At 41.8% G+C, this 27,082-nt stretch overlaps 1 protein-coding gene and 1 long non-coding RNA gene across 22 annotated transcripts in view; one reads left to right on the forward strand and one right to left on the reverse strand.

The window, feature by feature from the left end:
- Positions 1-27,082, forward strand: part of LOC122541389 (ras/Rap GTPase-activating protein SynGAP-like) — a 1,066,559-nt gene that overhangs the window by 739,746 nt on the left and 299,731 nt on the right. The gene's annotated exons all lie outside the window — the stretch shown is intronic.
- The window catches only part of LOC148140466 (uncharacterized), a 53,562-nt gene continuing 35,341 nt past the window's right edge, over positions 8,862-27,082 (reverse strand). Inside the window, exon 3 of the long non-coding RNA XR_015753054.1 lies at positions 8,862-10,354. This is a non-coding gene — a long non-coding RNA (uncharacterized LOC148140466). The remainder of the gene's footprint in view (positions 10,355-27,082) is intronic.

Here is a 27,082-nt window from a genome sequence, read left to right on the forward strand (position 1 = left end):
AAGCCATTGAATTTTAGGGACAACCAAATGTGGAAAAATATATTGGCTGTTGTCAGTTACTAAATTCAAACCTGAGATTGAGACCATGGATGCAGCAAAAGAGTCATAACTACCTTGTTAAAATATTCCGGTTTTGTGCATATGGGGTGGATGCGTGACCCCTCAAGTCTGTGGAAGGTGTGTTGAACTTGATGGTTGTTGGTGTGTACAAGTGCGTGTCAGTTATTTTGGGAAAATGTCTGTTGTTAACTTATGCCAGTTGTCTTATGCAAATTTAAACACTGGTATCAAGGAATTTAATGCTTTTCTTGAGCATTGTTGTTTTGAAGTTCAAGTGAATGTTGATAATCATTGAGGATATTCTTGCATTCTTATAATTATTGTTGTGAGTCCAAATCCCTTTTATGTAAACATACCTGCAGAAGGTATTGGTACTACATGACTGCATCACCTAATAGAAGAGTGAGGATGAAAAAAGACATACTGAGAAACAAAAAGTGCTTGAAAATCTGATAATGAAAAAGTAGGGCTCAAAGGAAATTTCAAATGAGTTTGAAAAAATTAAGTATTTTGTGCCCTGGTGCTGGGTGTTGGCATCTGCAGTGTTGAGTGGTGTTTGTTCATGGGTGACAGTCTTGGGTGCTAACTGCATAGCCAAGCAGAATTTGGTGATAACTGTTGGGATCTAACATTGTCAAGTGATTGGAGTTGGTGTCTGGCAGAGTTTGGTGGTAGGTTTTGAAGGCTAACAATGACTGGCAGAGTCTCAGAAGTTAGACCATAAGACATAGGAGCAGAAATTAGGCTATTCAGCCCATTGAGTTTGCTCTACCATTCAATCCTGGCTAATATGTTTCTCAACCACATTCCAAATCCGCTTTCTCCCATAACCTTTGATCCCCTTGATACTCAAGAAACTATCCATCTCAATCTTAAATATACTTAATGACCTGGTCTCCACAGACCTCTGTGGCAATGAAGTCCATAGATTCACCACTCTCTGGCTGAAGAAGTTTCTCCTTATGTCCATTCTAAAAGGTCTTCCCCTTACTCTAACGTTCTGCCCTCAAGCCCTAGCAGGTTGTAAGTTTGCTCGCAGATCTGGTAGATTTGTCCTCAGCTGTTTCAACCCCATGCTAGGTAACATCATCAGTGAGCCTCCGATGAAGCACTGGTTTTTTGTCTCACCTACTATTTATCTGTCTTGGTCTGTTGTGGTGGATGATATCACTTCCAGTTCTTTTTCTGAGAGGTCCAAATTGATATGTTTGCTAATGGAGTTCCCGTTTGAATCCCAGGCCTCTAGGAATTCCTGTGCATCCCTTTGTTTAGCCTGTCCCAGGATGGATATATTGTCCCAGTCGAACTGGTGTCCCTCTTTGTCTGTGTGTATGGATATTAGTGATAGTTGGTCATATCTTTTGGTGGGTAGTTAGTGCTCATGTATCCTGGTGGCTAGTTTCCTCCCCATTTGTCCAATGTATTGTTAGCTGCAGTCCTTGCATGTGATTTTGTATATGACGTTCGTTCTGTTGGTTGTTAGTGCAGGATCCTTTAAATTTATCAGGAGCTGTTTCAGTGTGGTGGTAGGTTTGTGTGCTACCATGATTCCCAGGGGCCAGAGTAGAGATGGTGTCTTTAATGTATGGCAGGGTGGCTAGAGTTTCTGTGCGTATTGTGTTTGTTTGTTTAGGTCTGTTGTGTAGGATTCGGCAGACTGTACTTATCGGGTACTCTGTGTTTCTGAATGCATTGTACAGTGTATTCAGGAACAATGGGTACGCATTAAGCGCAGTCCACCAATTTCTACACAACAGACCTAAACAAGAAGACACAACAAACACAGAAAACTCTAGCCACCTTGCCTTACATTAAAGACATCTCTGAGATGATGACCAGACTACTCCAGCCCCTAGGCATCATGGTAGCATACAAACCTACCACCACACTAAAGCAGCTCCTGATTAATTTAAGGGACCCTCTACCAACAGTCAGCAGAATGAACATCATATACAAAATCCCCTGCAAGGACTGCACCAAACATTACATTGGACAAATGGGCAGGAAACTAGCCACCAGGATACATGAGCACAAACTAGCCACCAAAATACATGACTAACTATCAGTAGTATCTATACACACAGACAAAGAGGGACACCAGTTTGACTGAGATAATACATCCGTCCTCGGACAGGCTAAACAAAAACATGCACGGGAATTCCTAGAGGCCTGGGATTCAAACCGGAATTCCATTAACAAACATATCGATTTGGACCCAATTTACCAACCGCTCAGACAAAGAACTGGAAGCGATATAATCCACCACAACAGACCAAAACAGATAAATAGCAAGTGGGACAGAACACCAGTGCTTCATCAGAGGCCGACTGATTATATTACCTAGCATGGTGATGAAACATTTGAGAATAAATCTACCAACTCAGCAAGCAAACTTACAACCTTATCCACAACCTGAGCTACAAATCTTCTCCAAAATCACAAGGCCACTCGGTATTCTATATGTTTCAATTAGATATCCCGTCATCCTTCTAAACTCTATCAAGTATAAACCCAAAGTCTGCAAACTTTCCTCGTATGTTAAACTTTTCATCCCTGGGACCTTTCTCAGGAACCTCCTCTGAACAAGCTCCAGAGCCAGTACATCCTTCCTGAGATATGGGGCTCAAAACTGCACACAATACTCCAAATGTGCCATATCAAGCCTTTATATTTCAAGTTCTCTCAAAATAAATGCCATCATTGCATTTGCCTTCCTAACTACAGGCTCAACCTACAAGTTTACTTTGATAAAATACTGGACTAGAACTCCAAAGTCTCTTTGCACTTCAGACTTCTGAATTTTCTCCCCATTTTAGAAAATAGTCCATGCCTTTATCCTTCCTACCAAAGTAAATGACCTCACACTTTGCCACATTGTACTCTATCTGCCAGTTCTTTGCCCACTCTCCTAACCTGTCCAAATCCTTCTGTAGCCTCCCTGCCTCCTCAATGCTACCTGTCCCTCTACCTATCTATGTATCATCTGCAAACTTAGTCAGAGTGCGCTCAGTTCCTTCAGTTAGATCATTAATGCATAAAGTGAAAAGTTGTGGTCCCAACACTGAGCCTTGCAGATCACCATTTGTCACCGCTGCCACCCTGAGAAGGACCCTTTTATCCCCACTCTCCGCTTTCTGCCAGACAGCCAAGCTTCTATCCATGCTAGCACCTTGCCTCTGACACCATGTATTTTACTCAGTAGCTTTTGTGCAGCACCTTGTCAAAGGCCTTCTTGAAGTCCAGGTAGGTAATATCCATCAGCTCTCCTTGGTCTAACTTGCTCGCTACCCTCAACGAATTGCAACAGATTTGTCAGGCATGATCTCGCCTTGATTAAACCATGCTTTCTTTGCCCTATTTTACCACACACTTTCAAGTATTCAGAAATCTCATCCTTCACAATGGATTCCAGGATCTTACCCATGAGGGAAATTAGGCTAATCGGTCTGTAATTTTCTGTCTTTTCCCTTACTCCATTTTTAAATGGGGCTGTTATACTAGCAATTTTCCAGTCCTCTGGAACCCTCCCTGATTCTAGCGATTCCTGAATGATCACCACTGTTGCCTCCACTATCTCTTCAGCTATCTCCCTTCGAACTCTGGTCCAAGTGATTAATTCACCTTCAGGCCATTCAGTTTTTCTAGCATCTTCTCCTTGGTGATGGCCACCAAACTCAGCTCTGCCCCCTCACTCTCTTGAATTTTTGGGATATTACTTATGTCTATCACCGTGAAGACTGATGTGAAGTAATTATTCAGTTCCTCAGCCATTTCCTTGCTCCCACTACTATCTCTTCACTGTCATTTTCCTGTGGCCCAATGTCCATTTTTGCCTCTCTTTTGCCCTTTAAATACCTAAAGAAATTCTGATTGTGTTCCTTCATATTACTGGCTAGCTTACCCTCATATTTAATTTTCTCTGTCCTTATTTATTTTTTTGTGGCCCTCTATAGGTGTTTGTAAGCTTCCCAATCCTCTGGTTTCCCACTGCCCTTTGCCACATTATATGCTTTCTCTTTTGCTTTTATGCTATCCCTGACTTCCCTCGTCAGCCATGGTTGCCTCATCCTCCCTGTACCATGCTTCATTTTCCTCAGGATGAATCTCTGCTCTGTCTCCTGAATTACTCCCAGAAACTCCTGCCATTGCTTTTCCACCATCTTACCTGCTCGACTCCTCTCCCTGTCAATTCTATCCAGCTCCCCTCTTATACCTCTGTAGTTGCCTTCATTCAGCTGTAATACCGTTACCTCTAATTCTATCTTCTCCTGCTCCAAATGCAAAGAAAATTCATTCTATTATGATCACTGTCTCCTAAGGGTTCCTTCACCTAAAGCTCTCTTATCAAGTCTGCCTCATTGCACAACACTAAATCCAGTATGACCTGTTCCCTCGTGAGCTCCATCATAAGCTGCTCCAAAAAGCCATCTTGTAGACATTCCACAAATACCTTTTCTTGCAATCCACTACCAACCTGATTTTCCCAGTCCATGTGCATATTGAAATCCCCTGTGATCACTGTAATTTTGCCTTTCCTACACTTCTTTTCTGTATCCTGGTGTATCTTGCGCCCCAGCTCCTGATTTGGAGGCCTGTATATAATTCCAACTTTTTTTTTATCTTTGCTGTTCCTCAATTCTACTCACACGGATTCTATACCATCTGACCCGACTACATTTCTTACTATTGATTTACTTTCATTTCTTTTCATAAGGCAACCCCAACCCCTCTACCCACCTTCCTGTGTTTTCCATAGGATGTATATCCTTGAATATTCAGCTCCCAATCCTGAGCCCCTTTCAGCCATGTCTCCGTAATGCCCACCACATTAAACCTGCCAATTTCGATCTGTGCCACAAGCTCATTTACCTTAATCCTTCTACAGCGTGCATTCAGATATAACACCTTCAGTGCTGTGTTAACTGTCCCTCTTCTCATTGTCATTTGTTTGTCCAGTGTGCTTGAAGTTTGATTACTAACCCTCTCCATACACTGTGTCCTATGTTGATGTCTGGTAGTATCAGGTGCTCAAAGTTGGTGTCTGGTAGTTTTGTGTGGTGAGCATTGGTGTCCAGCAGAATCAGGTGGTGTGTCGGTTAGAGGCTGGTAGTGTCGGTTAGTGGATGATGAAGGTTTGCAATGTGGGTAGTGAGTGTTGAAGGCTGGTGGTGTGGAGTTCTGGATGTTGCTGTGAGACAGAATTGGGCATTAGGTGTTGAAGGCTGGCAATTTGGGACACTGAGTGTCTAGTGGTATTGGAGTTTAGCTAGCAGTCTAGTGGCTAGCAGTGTCAGGTGGTGGGTCTTGGAGGCTGGCAGTGGTGGGTACCCGGTGTTGGAAGCTGGTATTCATGGGTGGTGGGTGTTGAAATGTGGCAATATCACCTTTTGGATGATGAAAGGTAGTGGTATCAGGTGGTAGGTGCTGATACTGACAGTGTCAGGTGGGTGGTTGATGGAGACCGGCATTGACGAGTGTTGGGTGTTGAAATGTGGCAGTGTCAGGTTTTGGGTGTCAAAGACTGGCAATGTCAGGTGGGTGGTGTTGATACTGGCAGTATCAGATGATAGATGTCGAAGTATGACAGTGTCAGGCTTTGCATATTTAAGGCTGGCAGAGTCAGGTAGTGTCGGGTGTTGCATATTGAAAGCAGGCAGTGTCAGCTCATGCGGACAAGTTGTGCCTTAACTGTGGTTTTGACTTTTTGACAAGGACACCTACACCCCTTTATACATTTGCACTTTCCAACCTCTTACTATTTAAGAAATTCTCTGCCCATCTGTTTTCCCCTATAAAAATGGATAATCTCACATTTTTCAACAATGTACTCCATCTGCTATGTTCTTGTCCATTCACTAAACCTATCCAACATTCCTGAAACCACTTTACATCTTTCTCACCACAAACATTCCCACTTAGCTTTGTATTATCTGCTAATTTTGAAATGTTACATTTGTCCCTACCTTCAAATCATTAATATGTATTGTGAATAGCTCAGCCCAAGATTTATTTTTGCAGTGTCCAACTAGTCTCAGCCAGCAAATGGGAGAACGAATATTTATTCCTACTCTGTCTATTGCCAATTATCAATCGTTGCCAATCATTTTTGGCCAGTTAACCTGACCTCCGTAGTTGGTAGGATTTGGGCCCTGTATGTAAAGAAGGCTGTCGTAATTGTGGGTATGTTTGCCGAGCTGGGAAGTTGATTAGCAGACATTTCATCCCCTGTCTTGTGACATCTTCATTGCTTTGGAGCCTCCTATGAAGTGCTGCTATTCTGTCTCTTCTAGAATTTATTTGGTTCCCTTCCAGCTGCTTCCAGTTGCTGGTTCCGGTTAATCATTGTAGAGCCCGATATATTGGGTCTAGATCTATGCGCCTGTTGATGGAGTGTGGACGAGTGCCATGCTTCTAAAAATTCTCTGGCTGTCGTCTATTTAGCTTATTCTATGATCGTTGTGTTGTCCCAGTCAAATTTGTGGTCCTTGTCATCTGTATGTATGGTTACTAGGTTGTAATGTTTAGTAGCTAGTTGGTGTTCCTTGTGAGTTGTCTGCCTGTTTGTTCTACATAATGTTTCATGCAGTCTTTGCATGGAATCTTGTAACTGCATTTGTCTTGCACATGATGGGTGTAGGGTCTTTTGTTCTGGTGAGTTGTTGTCTAAGCGTGGCTGTTGGTTTATGGGCTGTCATGAGTCAGTGGTCAGACAAATCTGGCTGTCTGTTCCGAGACATGGTAACGCGGCTAGTGAGTTAGGTTGTGGCATGTCCTCATCACATAGTTTGTCTGTTAGGCATCTGTGGATGAAGTTGCAGGGAGATTCATTCTTGGCGAATGCTCTGTAGAGGTATTCTTTTTCCCTTCATAGGTCTGGAGTGCTGCAATGTGTTGTAGCCCTTTTGAACAGGGTCCTAATATAGCTTTCCTTGTGTGTATTCAGGTGGTTGCTGTGGTAGGTCAAAATTTGGTCAGTGTGTGTGGCTTTCCTGTTCACTTTCATGGTGCATTCACAGATTGGTGTTCTTTCTACCATCAAATCCAGGAATGGGAGGTGATTGTTTGTTTCCCCCTCTCTTGTAAATCTGATCGCTGTGGGCATGGTGTTAATGATGCAGTATGTGTTCTCAATTTCTATTCCCTTAAAGATAACAAAAGTGTTGTGCACATATCTGAACCAGAGCCACCTGCATCCATGAACACCAACCAGCCATGACCAGCTGTATCTAGTAGCCACACACACAGATGACAGAGACCACAAATTCAACTGGGACAACACAATGATCATAGGACAAGCTAAACGGAGGACAGGTAGAGAAGCATAACACTCATCCATACACACCATCAACAAACATATTGACCTAGACCCAATATACCAGTCACTACAATAATCAACCAGAACCAGCAATTGGAAGCAGCAGGAACAGAACCAAATAAATTCCAGAAGACACAATACACCAATGCTTCACAAGAGGCTCCAAAGTACTGAAGTTGTCACCTAGACAGGGGATGAAATTTCTGCAAATCAACTTCCCAGTTTGGCAAACATACGCACAACTATGACAACTGGTACCTGAGCTACAAATCTTTTCGCAAACCTTGAAAAGAAGGATGTGATGGACCCACAGGAGGGTTTGTCATATGAAGACTAGTTGAGGATTATGGGCATTTACTGAATGGAGTTCAAGAGAATGAGGAGGGATCTCATTAAATGGTAGTGAGAGGCCTGGATAGAATGGATATTGAGCAGATGTTTCCACTAGTTGGAGAGACTAGGACCCAAGGGCACAGCCTCAGAGTGAAGATAACTGAGATTGGGAGAAGTGAATTCAATCAGAGGGTGTGAATCTGTGGAACTCATGGACATAGAAAGCTATGGAGGCCAAGTCACTGAATATCTTTAGACAGAGATAGCTTCTTGATTAGTATTGGGATCAAAGACTATGGTGAGAAGGCTGGAGAATGGGGTTGAATGGTGAGACAGATTTGATGGACTGAATGCCTAATTGTGCTCCTGTATCTTATGGTCTTAATTCATAATAGTACATAACCTCGTATCCCATGTGTTTCAGTATTTCTAACCATGCTGCAATGGGGAACTTTATCAAAAGCCTTCTGAAAATCTACATATACTACAGCCATCAACTCAATTTTATTAGTAGCTTCTTGAAACAAAATTCCAACAAGTTTGTCAAAGACAATTTCTCATTTGCAAATCTATATTAATTATGCCACTAGTATTTGGTGACCTATTAATAATTCCAATCAATATTTGGTGTCCCTTGCCATTTCTTAGTTTGAACCAACCAGATTCCATACATTGTTTTTACAATCTGAGATCCTCCCTTACTAATGTGCTGATTACATCCTTTATTGTAACTCCAGCTTCTCTCAGTGTCGTGGGACATCCACACCAACCAACCCCACTGCCCCGTGGCCGAATACTTCAACTTCCCCTCTCACTCCACCAAGGACATGCAGGTCCTGGTTCTCCTCCATCACCACACCCTAACCACCCGATGCCTGGAGGAAGAATGCCTCATCGTCCACCTTGGGATCCTCCAACCCCAGGGCATCAATGTGAATTTCACCAGTTTCCTCATTTCCCCTCCCTCCAACCTTATCCCAGTTCCAACCTTCCAACTTGACACCACCCTCATGACCTGTTCTACCTGTCCATCTTCCTTCCCACCTATCCGCCCCATCCTCCTCTCTGACCTATCACCATACCCCACCTCCATTCACCTATCTCACTCCCAGCTACCTTCCCTCCTGCCCCACCCCCTCTAATTTATCTCACCACCCTTTCAGCTCACAAGCCTCATTCCTGATGAAGGGCTCTTGCCCAAAACATCGATTTTCCTGCTCTTCGGATGCTGTCTGACTGGCTGTGCTTTTCCAGCACCCCACTCTCGACTCCAGAAAAGACCTCACCAACATTCTGTACAACCCTAACATTATGTCCAACTCCTGTACTCAAAGGTCCGAGCAGTTAAGGCAAGCGTGCTAAACCACCCTGTCTATCTGTGACACAAATTTCCAAGAATTATATACCTGAACCTCAAGGTCTCGCTGTTCTACAATGCTACGTGGGACCCTACCATTAATTGTATAAGTCCTGCCCTTGTTTGTTTTACCAAAACTCAAAACCTCCCATTTATCCAAATTAAACTCCATCTGCCACTCCTCAGCCTATTGACTCAAATGGTCTAGATCTCTTTGTAATCTTAGATAACCTTGTTCATTGTCACTATTTCGCCAATTTTGGTGTCATCCACAAACTTACTAACCATTCCTCATATTCTCGTCCAAATCATTTATATAAATGACAAATAAAAGTGAACCTAGTACTGATCCCTGTGGAATACCACTAGATATATTGAAACTTCCTCGATGAATGGCTGTAAAAGGCTATATGGTATCTTACAGATGATTTATGTCTTGATTCCTATTGTGATATTGGACTTTACAATCTGGAGTCGAAATAGTAAAGAGAAGCAGAACAGGCAGTAGCAAATGAATACTGATTTATCGACTGGGTGTCGCAGTGTTATTCTGGCCTCTCCACTATGTGTCCCACTGTTGTACTAGCTTCTGCACAAGATGTCTCAATGTTGCACAGGTCTCTCCACTGAGTGTCCTCATGTTATACAGGTCTCTCTACTTGGTGTCCCAACATTGCACTGGTCTCTCCACTGGTTATTTCCAATGTTGTACTGGCTGCTTCACTGGGGAATCCAATGTTGCACTTGTTTCTCCACTAAGTATCTCAGTGTTGCATTAGATTCTATGAATTTTCATCAGTAGCAACTGAAAATATATTGGAGATATAACACTTCAAAAGATGCAAAACACAATTGTAGCAAGGTAAAGAGAGTAGTGGTGATTAGGATGGATGTTTTTCAATGTGGGGTAAGGAGAAGTCCATTCCCACTTTTATTGACCTCACATTCAGGTCAGTAATTTCCCTTGCTTATGGCTGTGCTTCTCTAAGTATGTTTAATGTTAGGGCTCACTTAGCATTTAAAGGCATTTAAGCACAACTTCTCTTCTGGTTCACAATGATACCTTTTGTATAAATACAGTGAACAATTGAATATACAGAAGAGTTTATTGATTTCTAATATGTATTCAGCCCAGCTTGATGAAGTGGCTTTGAATTTCTGGCAAGCACTGGCTTTCAATTAAACTTGTTGGACTATAACCTGGTGTTGTGTGATTTTTAACTTTGTACACCCCAGTCCAACACCGGCATCTCCAAATCTTGAATTTCTTGTATTGTCTTTTAATCACTCTGAAAAAAAAAATTGAAAATGATGCTCTTTTTGGCAAGTATCTTTGATATCAGCCAAATAAAATGTCACAGTTGAAACCTCATGACGTACTGTTCTGTTCCTGAATCCCTTGAAAACAGCCCATTGATGTAAACAGTTCTGGCTGTTTACTCTGAAAGCACTTCACTCAAACAAAAGTTTCCTGACTTAACAGTTTGTGGATCCTTTGGGAAAATAGGCATTGTTCACTATTATCTTTCTACACTATACAGTTAATGGATGATATAAATAACTTTGTTACTCTACCCATGAAAAGCAGAAGAGTAGCCATACCTCTCTCCCACAACTCAGGAAACTCGTTCTGTTTATACTCGGGAACATCTGTTGCTTCTAAGATTTGAGTGAGTTCAGTTATTAACTCTTAACTCCCCAAGATGCTCAAGATCACAGTTCTTCAGGAAAACCAACAATGGTGGAAACGGCCAACTAATTTGGAGACGGTATTTCAGAGACATAAGGTTCCTTTATGAGAGTTTGAGGAGATTGGGTCTGCATTCTCTAGAGTTTGAACAAGAGAAGAGATCTCATTGAAACTTACAAACTTAGGTATTTTCCATGGCTGATGTTGAAAACCAGGGTTGGGTGGAGAGATACTCATTTGAAACTATAGTGAGGGAAATTTCTTCAATCAGAAGGTTGTAAATTTTTGAATTTTCCTACCCCAGAAGGCTGTAGAAGCTCAGCCGTTCGGCATATTCAAGAAATATTTGTGGCTACTAATGATTAACAGAATATGGAAAAAGTGCATCGAGGTAGATGAAGACTGATGTGTTTGAAGGTGGAACAGTTTATGGGCCAAATAGCCTACGTTTTCTCCACTTTCCTATGTCCCATTAAGAAGCTGAACATATATTTTTAATGTGGTAAATGTAATCTCTGATTTTTATCATTATTGAGTGTAGTAGGCTGCACATTCCTGGCTGGAAGTGCACATGCAAACATCCTGCCTGCCATTTTAAAGCGTCATTAAGTCACAGAGCACCTGAGAAGCATAAAAAAATCACAGTCTATACTACTGTCTGCAAATGCAGTTAGTCTCACTTCCGGGCCCGTTCTTTCCCATGACCCTTCAAACCTTTTCTCTTTAGGAGTTCATTCTTTGTAAGCCACAATTAGGTCTGCGTCCAGTACCTTCTCAGATAATGCAACCCAGATCCTAACTATTCATTGCATAAATAAATGTTTCTTCATGTAGACTTTACTTATCTTAAATCATTGGTCCATGATGCTTTTGCCAGTTGGTAATAAATGATCTTTATTACTAATAACCACGTAGAACTTGAAGAGATAGAGAAAACTGAATGTTGTGCTTAATTGACACAATTAATTCCCTACAGCGAGAAGACTCGCTTCTAAATTATAAGACTAGGTTTTTCAACCATTATAGAAGCCAACTAAGGTGGTCTGGCAAAGCTATCTATGCAAGATAATAATATTGAAAATGGCAAGCTAAATGTAAGATGATAAATGGAATGGGAGGAGACTTGCATATAAAATATAAGCTTCAGGACAGAATAATTGGGGTCAATAGGCTATTTGTATACTATAAATCTGAGGCAAAGGACGCATTTCAAGCATAAGATCAAATAAACCCTGAATTATAAGGCCGGCTGCTCATTTGGCTTTTATTCCCTTGGGTATCAAAGATTAAGTGTTGATCAAAATGAAATATGTAAGATGGTTAATTGAATATACCTGTGATCAGCAGTGCTCCATAAGGATCGGAGGTAGGTCCACTGCTTTTCATCATTTATATAAATGATTAGGATGTGAATATAGGATGGAGTTTAATTTAGATAAATGTGAAGTGCTGTATTTTGGAAAGGCAAATGGGAGCAGGACTTACACGCTTAATGGTAAGGTGCTGGGGACTGTTGCTGAACAAAGAGACCTTGGAGTGCAGGTTTGTAGTTCCTTGGAAGTGGAGTCACAGGGAGACTGGATAGTGAAGAAGGTGTTTGATATGCTTGCCTTTATTAGTCAGTGTATTGAGTATAGGAGTTGGGTGGTCATGTTATGGCTGTTTAGGACATTGGTTGAGCTATTTCTGGAATACTATATTCAATTCTGGTCTCTCTGCTGCAGGGAGGATTGTATGAAACTTGAAAGGGTTCAGAAAAGATTTACAAGAATGTTGCCAAGATTGGACGGTCTGAGCTATAATAAGAGACCAGAATAGGCTGGGACTATTTTCCCCTCAAACATCAGAGGCTGAGGGGTAAACTTATAGAGGTTTACAAAATCATGGCATAGATAGGGTAAACAGACAAGGTCTTTTCCCCAGGGTGGGGGAGTCCAAAACTAGAGGGCAAGGGTTAAGGTGAGATGGGAAAGATTTAAAAGTGACCTAAGGGGCAACATTTTCACGCAAACAGTGGTGACTGTAATGAGCATGTATGGAATGAGCTACCTGAGGAAGTGGTGGAGGCTGGTACAATTACAACATTTAAAAGGCATCTGGATGGATACATGAATAGGAAAGGTTTAGCGGGATATGGGCTAAATGCTGGCAAATGGGACGAGATTAAATTATCTGGACAGCATGGACAAGTTAGATGAGTTGGCCTGAAGGGTCTGTTTCCATTCATTACAGCTCTATATGTCTATGACTCTATTAGAATAGCTAGGGTATAAAGACAGAAAAGTGGTGGGTGGAGTCCCGAGCAAGAAAACATAACCTTAAAATTAGAACTTGCTTGGCCTTCTCAGGAAGCATTCCATCACAGAAAGGATACTGGAGATCTGGAATCCAATCCCCCAAAATACTATTAGGATCGGGAAGTCAGTGGAAAATTTCAAAACTGAGGTCGCTAAGTTTTTCTTTTGGGCAGTGGTGACATCGTGGTAATGCCACTGAACCAGTACCCAGAGGCTAGGCCAAGCACTGGAGGCCATGGCAGATGGTAGGAATTAAGTGGAATTTTAAAATCTGGAATATTAAGGAAAACCCTATCTGGCTTGCTTATTTCCTTGAGGGAAAGAAATCTGCTGTCGTTACTCAATCTGGCCCATGTGTGACTCCAGATCCATAGCAATGTGGTTAATTTCCAATTGGATTCTGAAGTCACCAGTCCCTTGTGTCATGGTAATTAGAAATGGACAGTAAATACTGACCTTGCCAACGATGCAAGAATGATAGGTTGATAGAAATAAAATGGATGAGCTTGAGGCTCTTTTGGAAATTGGCAGATACAATATTGTAGGGATAACTGAGACATGGCTTCAAGTGGACAGGGCCTGGGAAATGAATATTCAAGGCGACACATGCTATCGTAAGGACAGACTGACGGGCAGAGGGGGTGGGGTGGCCATGTTGGTAAGGGATGATATTCAGTCCCTTGCGCAGGGGGACCTAGAATCAAGGGATGTAGAGTCAGTGTGGATAGAGATGAGAAATACTAAGGGTAAAAAGACCCTCTTGGGAGTCATCTACAGGCCCCCAAACAGTAGTCTGGATGTCGGATGTAAGTCGAATCAGGAGCTGAAATTGGCCTATTGCAAAGATGTTACTACAGTTGTTATGGGGGATTTCAACATGCAAGTAGACTGGGAGAATCAGGATGGTATTGGACCTCAAGAAAGAGACTTTGTGGAATGCCTCAGAGATGGATTCTTGGAACAGCTGGTGCTGGAGCCGATCAGGGAGTAGGCAATTCTGGATCTGGTATTGTGCAACGAACCAGAATTGGTCAAGGACCTCGAAGTGAAGGAGCCATTGGGAAGTAGTGACCATAATACAATAAGCTTCAATCTGCAATTTGAGAGGGAGAGGGTACAGTCGGAAGTGACAATATTTCTGTTGAATAAAGGGAACTATGGAGCTATGAGGGAGGAGCTGGCCAAAGTTCAGTGGTGCAATACCTTAGCAGGGATGACAGTGGAGGAACAATGGCAGATATTTCTGTGTATAATGCAGAAGTTGCAGGATCAGTTCATTCTAAAAAGGAAGAAAGATCCTAGGAGGAGGCATGGGTGGCCGTGGCTGACGAGGGAAGTTAAGAAACATATAAAGTTAAAAGAGAAAAAATATAACATAGCAAAGATAAGTGGGAAAACGGAGGACTGGAAAGCTTTTAAAGAACAACAGAGGATTACTAAGAAGGAAATAAGCAGAGAAAAAATGAGGTACGAAGGTAAACTGCCCAATAATATAAAGGAGGATAGTAAAAGCTTTTTTAGGTATGTGAAAGGCAAAAAAATGGTTAAGACTAAAATTGGGCCCTTGAAGACAGAAACAGGGGAATATATTACGGGGAACAAAGAAATGGCAGAAGAATTAAATTGGTACTTCAGATATGTGTTCACTGGGGAAGACACAAGCACTCTTAACAAATTCCTCTCCATCTAAACCCTTAACACTATGGCAGTCCCAGTCTATATTAAAATCCCATACCATAACCACCCTATCATTCTTACAGATAACTAAGATCTTTCAAATTTTTTTCTCAATTTCCCTCAGAAATTAGTGATCATCCTTTTCTTATTTTTCAGTTCCACACAAATAACTTCCTTGTATATATTTCTGGGAATATCCTCCCTCAGTACAGCTGTAATGCTATCCCTTATCAAAATCGCCACTCCTCCTCTCCTGCCTCACTTACTGTCCTTCCTGTAGCATTTGTATCCTGGAACATTAAGCGGCCAGACCTGTCCATTCCTGAGCCATGTTTCTGTAACTTCTATGATATCCCAGTCCCATGTTCCTAACCATGCCCTGAGTTGATCTGCCTTCCATGTTCGGCCCCTCGCATTGAAATAAATAGTTTAATTTATCAGTCCTACCTTGTTCTCTGCTTTGTCCCTGTCTGCCATGACTGTTTGGCTCACTTCTTTTGTCAACTGTACCAGTCTTAGATTGATCTCTTTCCTCACTATCCCCCTGCGTCCCAATCCCCTAGTTTAAATCCTCTGGAGCAACTCCAGCAAATTTCCCTGCCAGTATATTAGTCCCCTTCCAATTCAGGTCCAATCCATCCTTTTTCTCTATTTTCTAAGAGCATACCCATAAGACATCAGACTTAGAAACAGGTTCAACTGAATATTCAAAAAGGAATTAGATTGCTATCTGAAAGAGAGAATTTGGAAGGTTAGAGGGAGAAGGAGGGCAAATGACACAAATTGCATTGGTTGGAGAATGTATGCAGGCATGATGGGCTGAATGGCCTCTTAGTTTGCTGTAACATTCCAATGATTCTGTGAGTATAGTGAACCCAGCTCAGTCTTTCTGCCAGTGATTCTCAGAGACTTCTCGACTGTACAATCCTCCAGTATAACTAAAGACAATTCAGATATAGCAATCTAAGATTTTTCTATCTTTCCTTCAACAACACAGGGTAGATGCCATTTAGGGCATGACTCATTTTGCTTTGCTGTTATTTTCAGAACCAGTTCTGCAGTTGTCTCTTTGTCAATTGTACCATAATTCTTCTGCACATTGACATTTTCATTGCCATTATTTGCACAGACTGACGCAATATATCAACCAATCCTTAATCCCTTACAATTAGTACTTCTCCTTCACTCATGAGTGGTCCGACCCTCTCTTTAAATAATCTTTTTTTTCTTTTTATATCTTGATGCAAGCTGTTGATATATTCTTTTTATATTTTCTGCTGTAATCTTTCCCTTTCATTTATTTTAATCTCTCATTTCACCTCCCCCACACTTTCTCTCTTCCACATAATTTTTCTTTCTATTTTTAGCCTCTATCTTTATCACATGCCTCCTTTTCTTCTGTTTAAATTTATTTTTAATATTCCTATTTATAATTGACCACCCCTCTTTTCTCCAAATATAAATACATTTTTATTCTCTTCTACCCATTTCTTCAGAACATATGACCACGAGTAGGACTTTAACCCCCCCAAGCCTCTCCCTATTATTCTTTCAGATCTGTACTTTGATTCCATCATTACACCTTGTTTCATAACTTGCCAAATAGTCTCAAGATAAAGGGATTTCCATTTGGAGTCGTAGAGATGTCCAGTACAGAAACAGATCCTTTGGTTTAACTTGGCCATGTCGACCAGATATCCTAAACTAATCTCGTCCCATTTGCCACACTTAGCCCATACCCCTCTAAACCCTTCCTATTCACATATCCATTCTGAGGACTTTTAAATGTTGTAATTGTACCAGTCTCCGAACTTCCTCTGGCTGCTCATTCCATACATGCACCACCCTCTGTGGGTGAAAAAGTTGCCTCTGAGGTCCCTTTTAAATTTTTCCCCTCTCGCCTTAAACCTATGCTCTCTAGTTCTTACCCCGACCCTAGGGAAAGGACCTTGTCTGTTTACCCTACCCATGCCCCTCATGATTTTGTCAACCATTTACCTGACTTAGGGAAGGTTTCTTTACTGTGAACGCTGTGAAACTTTGAAATCCTGTACCCCAGGGCTGTGTACGTTCACTCATTGAGGTTGCCAGATCTTTGGTCACAAAGGGAATTGAAGAATGTGGCTATAAATTGGGAAAGTAGAATTGGAGCAGATCAGCTGTGATATTGAATGGTGGAACAGACTCAACAGGCCATAGTACCTCGTCGTGCATTTTATGTTCTTACGCAGGTCATAATTTAGGATTTCCCACAGCCAAAAAATTTTGATTGTTCTCTAACTTCCCTGTCCTAAGGAACTTTGCCCTCTTTTCCAGTGCGGAAGCTCCTACCTTTGACTCTTCATTATTTATACTTTCCAATTAACCTGTTACGAGATATTCTTACAGACCTCTGGAGCAAATGGGACTTGAACCCAGAATTCCTGGCTCAGAGATAGGGACAGTTAGTAGGTGTGGGAAAGTTGATACATCTGTGTTCTGGAATCACAAGTTTCCAAGTTCAAATCTAGGGCTTGAGCACAAGTATCAAAACTGACAGGCTAGGGAGTGTTGCAATACCAGGTGAAACCTTTCAGATGAGATGTTAACCAAAGCCATGTCTACCTGTGTGGCTGAATGTAAGAAAACCCATGGTACTATTTTGCAGAAAATTTTCTCAAACTACTTTGCAAAATAAATTATCTGATTATTAGGTAAAGGTAAAGTCACCATAGTCCCGCGCTCTCATTAAAGATAACCGTGGGCGGCCACAGTGGCACAGTGGTTAGCACTGCTGCCTCAGCACCAGAGACCCTGGATCAATTCCCACCTCGGGTAACAGTCTGTGTGGAGTTTGCACATTCTCCCCGTGTCTGCATGGGTTTTCTCCAGTTTCCTCCCACAGTTCAAAAATGTGCAGGTGAGGTGAATTGGCCATGCTAAATTGCCCATAGTGTTAGGTGTAGGGGAATGGGTCTGGGTGGAGGACTTGTTGGGCTGAAGGGCCTGTTTCCACACTGTAAGTAATCTAATAACTGGTGGTAGTTTAACCTGACGGTCTCCATACCTCAGGCAAAGTTGACAAGGTGCCTTCAGATAGCCTCAGTTGGTACTGGAACTGAATCAGCATTGTGGCATTTTATTTGTATCACAAATCAGCTGTTCAGCCAACTTAGCTCACACATTTTTAGTCAATCTGTCCAGAGATGTCATGACCCACCTCTGGAGCAGGGCTTGAACCTAGGCCTCTTGATTCAGAGGTAAGGACAGTATCACTGCCCCTATGCTGCCAACTTAGCTAACCAACCCCCATCTAATTATTCTCATCTCGTTAATTGTCAGAGATTGCTGTGTGCAATTTAATTGCTGCATTTTGTACTTTACAAAAATGACTACGCTTCAAAAAATACCTCCATGTCTGTCAAGTATTCAGCTATCTGGTAATTGTAAAAGGTGTGATATAAATGTATGTATTTCTTTCTTTACTCTTGCTCTGAAATTGAACCTAACCATACCATCAACACATTTCTGAAAATGTGTTGCTGGAAAAGCGCAGCAGGTCAGGCAGCATCCAAGGAACAGGAGAATCGATGTTTCGGGCATAAGCCCTTCTTCAGGAATCAATGTTTCCCCAGGGTTAACATTAATTATTTGCTTCCACTTCATTCCCCAAACATTCCTTTCCTTCCTGCATTAGGACCACATTGATCAAAGAAGCAGCCTTGAATAAAAAAAAAATATATGTTGATGTCTGTTGTTCCCATCATCACCTGAGGGCATTCTAAAGCACTTTTCAGACAATTAGGCACTTTTTAAGTTGGAGTTATTGTTATGGTAGATGAATCCCTCTCGCTGGTTTACACAAATCAAATTCCCACAGAGGACAAATGTGATGAGGAGATGATCTGTTTTAGTGATGTCGATTCAGGGATAAACATTGATGAGGACACTTTGATGAACTCTGTTGTTCTTCATCAAAGCAGTGTCATTTTAGAGAACAGACTGGTACATGGTTTAACATCTTATCCAAAACACGAGCAATACTAGTGCAGCATTCTTTTGTACAGCATGCAAGTGAGAAATGTTGTTAACAGCTTTCCTGTACTTGCTCCTGATGTAGCTGATACTCTTTGCCTTCTGCCTGGTTGTGTTAGGCAGAGCATTGAAGGTTACTAGCTCAGTATCTCAGCAGATGCTCCCTATTCCGATCTGGACACAGGCAGGATTCTTCTGGGAAGTGAGATTTAAATGTATGAACCAGGTTCGTCCTGAAACTCGCAAATATTCTGGCAAGAGATGGTGTATAACTCCAGCAGAATTTCAGGATCATTATATTTTCTTTCTCTTGTCTTATTCTGAACTTAGAAATATTGTATGCCTGGGAATTTGTCCATGTGGAACATCATTACCAGCAGTGTTTCTGCCTCTCTCGGATCGGCCTGTTGTCTCTCAGAATTAAACGTTAAAATCTCCTTGAAGTTGCGACAAATAAACTCTGGGGAAAATATCTTAGGGAAACATTATATAAGGCAATTGTTCTAAAAGAATTGATGACGATGTTACATTAAGCTCCACCCAATCTGATGTTGTCATATAATCTTTGGGTGGAGGCAGTGGAGATCTATATGTGTTCCTCAGAGGAGCAGATGTGCTCTGCACAGCTCCTGACTGTCCTATGCAATTATGCCAGGCAAGTGAATGTAAACTATTCTGATTGCTATTATGCAATAAGCCACCTTGTTACTTAAGACAAGCGCATCTTCTGTTTAGATTTGTTAGTGGTCCATTTTTGACCATTGGTAATTAAACAGGCCCAAGACTCAGCACAGATAGCAGTGAACTACTCAAACCAGAATATGACAGATACCTAAATTCATTTTGGATGTTCGAAAAATATTGGCAATCGAGGCGGGGTACAGGCTCTTTGTCCGGACAAAGTAATCGATTTCAACCAGAACTATCAGCCCTGTAGCCAAGAGTAATGCTGATCTGGTATTTTATTTAAAGCACTATACAACCTGAATTACTGCAAGCTGGCCAGAAGCTTCCCCTTTTTTTTAAGGCTTTGTTTCTGTTTCTTTTTCCCTGTGTGTCTCTCTTAGTCTCTCTTTCTTCCTGTGTGCACTTCTCGCTTTCTGCCAGATTGTCTCTTTCACTCATTCACACATTCTCTCTCTCTCTCTCACACACACACACACACACACACACACTCTCTATCTGTCTTTCTCTCTCTCTGTTTTTGGGCGGCATGGTGGCACAGTGGTTAGCACTGCTGCCTAACAGCGCCAGAGACCCAGGTTCAATTCCTGCCTCAGGCCGCTGACTGTGTGGAGTTTGCACATTCTCCCCATGTCTGTGTTGGCTTGCTCCGGTTTCCTCCCACAGTCCAAAAATGTGCAGGTTAGGTGAATTGGCCATGTTAAAATTGTCCGTAGTGTTGGGGCAGGGGTAAATGTAAGGGAATTGGTCTGGGTGGTTTGCGTTTCGGCGGGTCAGTGTGGACTTGTTGGGCCGAAGGGCCTGTTTCCACACTAAGTAAGTCATCTAATCTCTATCTTTCACCTTGTCTGTCTCTCTCTCTGTTAGTCTCGGCTCTTCCACTGTGTGTTTCTTTGTCATTTTGTCCCTCTCTCTTTCTCTCTATGTGATCTTCCTTTTAATACCTCTGTGTCTCTTTTTCCCTTTGTGTGTTTCACTCTCCCTATTTTTGTGTTATTCACTCTTTCTCCCTATGACTGCCTTTCTGTGTCTCTCTTTTGTCCCTGTCTGACTCTGTGTCACTTTCTCTCCCTTTCATCAGTCTGTTATGTCTCTCTTTGCTTCTCCCCTTGTCCACCTTGCAGCCTTAGTAACTCACAGATATTATCTTGAGTCCAACAGAGTCATCAGTGAAAGAATTTTTTAAACAAATGAACCCACCATCAAATTTTAAAATTACCCTGTTAGTTACAACCAGTAACCATCTGTGCAGCGTAACAAAAAACAGAACAAAAAGGGGAGTAAATGAGAGGGGACTAAATCAAAATGGTGTTGGTGGTGGAGAAAGGCATTTGCAATGTCTATCTATCACTAAAGGTTCTGAGGCTTATGGTGGACACTTTGGCACCGAGCTATCTGTGGAAGAGAGTCAGTAAGTCAGGAACTACAACCGTTTCCAAGGCCCACTGCTAAGACCCATTGATGACTGTTTTAGCAAGGTTCAGGAGCAGACCAATAAGGAGGTCCTCAAATTTGCTTATCCACATAAGCAGCAGGTGTGGTACCCATTGTGAAAACTGCACAATCCTGATTGAATCAATGGGAATTAAAACTGGGTGGATTCAGTGAATGGAAGTTGATCCACATCAGCTGGGTGGCAAGTGATAACTTGAGTTATCTGCACTACTAAAATGTGACCATCTGTCTTCATGAGATTTCTTTGGTATATGCCATGTGTGTGTGCATGTGTGAGAGAGAGGCCACATTTTATTTTAACATCTGTCATGCTGAAGTATGAAGTAACATCACTTCGGAAAAATTAATAATAACCTTTGTCGTCTTAAATACTTGATAAAAGGAGAGCATTTGTGCACGTAGGGGGCTGCACAGTGACAATATTGATCTTTGGATTCCTATTTAGCTTTCTGTTGTCATAGAAACTGCTGTGAACAAAGTGTGGGCGAGCAAGCAGCAGGTTCACTTTCTAAAGACTCGATGCGTTTAAGTAAAAATGTTAACAGGGATCCTGTTTGGACGGATCTGGAACAGGGTGTGCTGAGTGACACTGTAGTTGATGAATAGGTCTTTTTTCATTTCCCAAAATACACACTGACCTCCGTGGAAATGGCAGACAATCTAATGTACACGTCATGTACACAGTAAAGATGTACTGTTCCCTGGGCAGTTATTGCATTAAATTGCCTTCAAGTGACTTACCAAACACACTAGCCTTTATCTAGGCTATTCTAACTCTGCTTGATCGTCCAATAGAAGTTTCCTCCCATTGATCTCTTGGCTCCAATAAAGAAACTACCTCACTTAGCTGCAAATGTACTCCAGGACCCTGCCTCCATTGATCTCTGGGGAAAGGGATTCTACAGTCATAGAGTCACAGAGATGTACAGTACGGAAACAGATCCTTTGATTCAACTCGTCCATGCCAACCAGATATCCTAAATTAATCTAATCCCATTTGCCAGCATGAGGCACGTATCCCTCTAAACCTCTCCTATTCATATACCCATCCAGATGCCTTTAAATGTTGTGACTGTACCAGCCTCCACTGTCTCTGGCAGCTCACAACGTAGATGCACCAACCTCTGTGTGGAAAAAGTTGCCCCTTAAGTCCCTTTTAAATCTTTTCCATCTCACCTTAAACCTATGCCTCTAGTTTTGGACTCCCCTACCCTTGACTATTCACCCTATTCCTGCCTCCCCTGATTTTAAAAACTTTTATAAGGTCATCCCTTTGCCTCCAACACTTCAAGGAAAATAGCCCCATCTTAGTCAGCCTCTCCCTATAGCTCAAAGACTGCAACACAACATATTTCCTATTAGCAGGGAAACCAGAATTCGAGTATCTCTGAGAGAATACATTTCTCTTCATTTCTGCCATAAATGGAAATCCCTTATTTTTAAACTGCATCTCGTGTTTTAAATCTTTTCTACAAGGGGAAATATTTTTTCAGCATCCACCATATCAGTTCTCGTTAGGATTTTATACATTTTAGTAAGATCAACTATCATTCTTCAAAATTCTAATGGATACAGGCTCTCCCCCTTTATACCAGTATATCTACAATAATTTTTAAAATTAGTAAACTGAAAAACTGAAAGAGTTGAAAACATTTCTTTTAATGTCTTTTAGTTTTTTTCTTCCCAACTTCAGTTTCCTTGCAGTTGTAGTGTTCAGGATTTAATTTTTAATTTCTGGAGATTTGGATTTAGTTTCACATTAAGAATAGAGAAAATGAAAAGGTCCTCACCTAAAATTGGGGTCTAACATCCATGAATGAGCAGTACAGTCCTGCAGACATGACTATTCCAATGCATTCTGACAGGCCTCTTACAATCTACCCTCTGTCAGTTAAAATTTGTTTCCCATGTCCTAACATGCAAGTTTTGTTTCCCTGTTATCTTGTACTCACTGACTTATACTGACTCCTGGATGAGTAATATCTCAAGTGTTAAACTTTCACTTTGTTTTCAAGTCCTCCATAGCCTTGCATTTTTTTGTAGTTCTCCAACCCACCAAGGTACCTGACTGAGCTCATCTAATTTTGGCCTCTGAAGTATCTCTGATTGTGATCTTTCAAATGTCAGTGGCTATGCCGACAGGTGCAAAGCCACCAGCTCGAATTCCCTCCCTAAGCCTCTGCACCTCCGGTACTGCATTTCCCTCCTTTAAGGCACTCCATAAAATTTGCCTCTTTTACCAAGCTTATGGTCATCTGACCCTGACTATACAAGTTAAAATATTCAAGGTCAGTTATCAAATCCTTTGGAATTTGTGTGCAGGGAATTGTGTCACACATGCAGTAGAAATGTGGGAGATCAGTTGTGATGCCTCCTGTTAGCTTGGATCCTTTCTAGATCTGGTGATCAGGTGTCTAAATACAAGCTGCACCTGTCCTGGGCACAGATAAAGACTTAGGAAACCCAGGTTAACATATGTCTTGGGAAGGCTTGATCTGTCACCTGAAACAAAAAGCCAATTTATGGGAGGGTCCCAGATGGTCGTTGTCATCCTTTTTTTTTAGATTACTTTACAGTGTGGAAACAGGCCCTTCGGCCCAACAAGTCCACACCGACCCGCCGAAGTGCAAACCACCCATACCCCTACATTTACCTGATCTGACCTAACATTTCCTCATGTGACTACGTGTTATATCTTGTTTTATAACCCTTTTATTAAGCTGCTTGAGCTGTTTTTGTACTGTTAAAATCTTATAGCATAGAATCCGGTTTGGATTCAGCCCATCAACTCCACATTGAACATCCAAAGAACATCCCATTCAGATCCACCCCACTATACTATCCCTATTACCCTGCATTTTCCATGGCTAACCCACCTAGCCTGCACATCCCTGGACACTATGGGCAATTTAGCATGGCCAATCCATTAAACCTGCACATCTTTGGACTGTGGAGGAAACCAGAGCACCTGGAGGAAATCCACGCAAACAGGGGTAAAATGTGCAAACTCCACACAACCATTTGCCCAAGAGTGGAATCAACCCCAAATCCCTGGTGTAGTGAGGCAGTAATGCTAAGCATTGAGCCACCATGCCATCATTTAAATGCAAATAGCTGTTGTTGTCATTGCCTTCCCCATTTGCATAGATGTGTCTCTCTCCTGCAGGCACAGGACAGTCCTGAGATTTGTGCAGAGAAGCAGAATCTTTATATTCTGATGTGCACTGCCCTACGCTGTGCGTATAGTGTTTTACTCTTCGTGACTGACACTTGGCAATTGGACAAAGGGAAAACAAGCCATGAAAATTCAACTTCACAGATGGTGAAATAAGTCATATTTGCATAGTCTTCCAAGGCCTCACTGACTTTTGTAGTTACTCTTGCAATATCAGAAGAGACGCTACAGACTTTCACCTAACAGCTTCCCATAAATAATAGGATAATGATCACAAGCAAACCTGTTTTGTGATGCTTGTTATTATTGACCAAAAAAACTGGGAAATATTCTTTATTCTTCATCAAAATAGTGGCACAAGAGGAATGGTTGGTCCAAAAATAGACAGAACTGAATAAATTCAGCAAGTCTGGCAACATCTGTGGAGGTAAAGCAGAATCAATGTATTGGGTCCAGTCTTCAGAACTGCTTTTACCTTGGAAAATATATATGTTGAAGCTGGCAGGGAGACAGGAAGGAGTAAACGATAGGTGGAGAGACTGAGCCTGAAGAAAGAGGACAGTTGGGCAGACAAAGGAACAGATAATAGGGAGCCAGGAGAAAGAAACCATTGGTAAGTGCAAATCAGACGGCTATGGTGAAAGCAGCCCTTGTGCTGACAAGGCCTGGTGAGTGGAGTTCAGACGTGGTTGTGATGGGACTTCAGTTTAACGTTCAAGTAGCAGCACCTCAGTTTAAGTTCTCATTAAAATGATGGCACCTCCTACAGTGTGACACTCCCTCAGTAGTCACTACTGACAGCGCTAACCCCCTATCCACTTCAGATGCCTGTTTCTGCTTTTGTTTCTCATTGCTTCATCCTCAAGGATCCCCAGCTGCCAGTGAATGACTTGCCAAATGATTTGCTACAACTTCAGCCTGTGTTCTCCAAACTCCTGCCCATATCAGAGCTGCTTCAGTAGATCATAAGTCTAATTAAAAATGGTGGGGCCAGGGTAGTGTTGAGATGACACCACTAGCAATATAAAATTGACAACATCATTATAGATGCAAGATTCTGTTGTTGAAATTTGGGTCAAGACAGAAGCTGTTTTTGTAATCCTATGTGTCTACCAGCGCATGTGTGTGGATATATACTGAGCCACAATTCCACCATAGGTTGGCATGGTGACTCAGTGGTTAGCACTGCTGCCTCACAGCACCAGGGACCCAGGTTCAATTCCAGTCTCGGGCAATTGTCTGTGTGAGGTTTGCACATTCTTCCCACGTCTCAGTGGGTGTCCTCCAGGTGCTCCAGTTTCCTCCTATGATCCAAAAATATGCAGATTAGGTGATTTGGCCATGCTAAATTGCTCAGTGTTCAGGGATGTATTGGTTAGGTGCATTAGTCAGGGGTAAATGTAGGGTTATCGGGTCAGGGAATGGGTCTGGGTGGGTTACTCTTCGGAGAGTCGGTATGGACTTGTTGGGCCAAATGGTCTGTTTCTGTACTATAGGTATTCTATAATTCTGTGTGTGTGTGTGTGTGTGTGTGTGTGTGTGTATCTTTGATTGGTTGTGCTGTGCTTATGTGTGCCTATGGCTGAGTCTATGTCAGTGTGTGTGTGCCGTGTGACAAGGTAAATCCGGCCTTCCATATCCTGTTCAACAGGAGATTGCTGACAATCCAGCCAATGCTAGCCAAAGAAGCAGTTTTTAATTGTTATTGGCAGGCTATATCGTTGGCATTTAGTCACAGAGCTGGTAGCACAGCAATGAAATGTGATGCTGCCAGCAACAGGCTGAGTTAGTATTGGATGGTTTGTGTTGCTTTTTATGAAACAGAAATAGACAGCCAAACCAAATCAGCCTTTCTACCTCTGTATTTGCAACACAGTAAAATTAAAATCTTCAAAGATTCTCAAAATTGACCACAATTGTTCCTAACCAGACTTTTTGAATGACCAATGTCAAACTTCATGAATAATCACTTCTCAACACTGGTTTGTAGCTTTAACGAATGTCTGAGCAAATTATTAATAATATAATAATTTAGTGAAGCAAAATGAAACAACAAAGCAATCTAATTGCTTTATGCTATAAACCTAAAATTATTTGTTTTCAGTCCCGTTCTCACAAAAGACAGAGACAAACGAACATAGTTAAGGAATTAATAAAAGAAAACAACAAAACTGGTCAGATTACTTAAGTGGTTTTCATGATGTGTTGTTAACAGGCATATTTGGTGGTTTCTTGGTTGATTTTCTGAACATGTCGGTCAGGTTCACCTTTACAGTTTATTCAGATAAAGGGAGTAATACTTATAACTTAGTTTACCATTTCTGAGCTTCCAAGATCTGCTCATCGAAGTTTAGGCAAGGAGCTTACAATTCTTCATTAGGTGGCACCAACAGTCAGATTCATTTTTATCAAAAAACACAATCCAAATCCCCATTCAAAGTCTGTCTGCTTCCTGACTAAACATCTCCTCCATGAGGACCCAGTTAACATTCAATATCTGCCTCATTAATAGCCAACTTCTGCTCTCTGTTTAAACGTAAATCTGCAGAACCTTTTGATCAGGAACCAGACTTCACCTTTAGCTCACAGTTTTCAGTTCAAAGCCCCAAATCAAAATTGATAAAAGAATGGAGTCGCAGGTAGATAGGATAGTGAAGAAGGTGTTTGGTATGCTTTCCTTTATCGGTCAAAGTATTGAGTACAGGAGTTGGGAGGTCATGTTGCAGCTGTACAGGACATTGGTCAAACCACTGTTGGAATATTGTGTGCAATTCTGGTCTCCTTCCTATCGGAAAGATGCTGTGAAACTTGAAAGGGTTCAGAAAAGATTTACAAGGATGTTGCCAGGGTTGGAGGATTTGAGCTATAGGGAGAGGCTGAACAGGCTGGGGCTGTTTTCCCTGGAGTGTCAGAGGCTGAGGGGTGACCTCATAGAAGTTTACAAAATTACGAGGGGCATGGATAGGGGAAATAGACAAAGTCTTTACCTGGGGTGGAGGAGTCCAGAACTAGAGGGCATAGGTTT

The sequence above is a fragment of the Chiloscyllium plagiosum genome, unplaced genomic scaffold (assembly GCF_037043375.1).
Source record: "Chiloscyllium plagiosum isolate Xiang-an unplaced genomic scaffold, Cpla_swu_hap1 HiC_scaffold_35, whole genome shotgun sequence".
NCBI lineage: Eukaryota > Metazoa > Chordata > Chondrichthyes > Orectolobiformes > Hemiscylliidae > Chiloscyllium > Chiloscyllium plagiosum.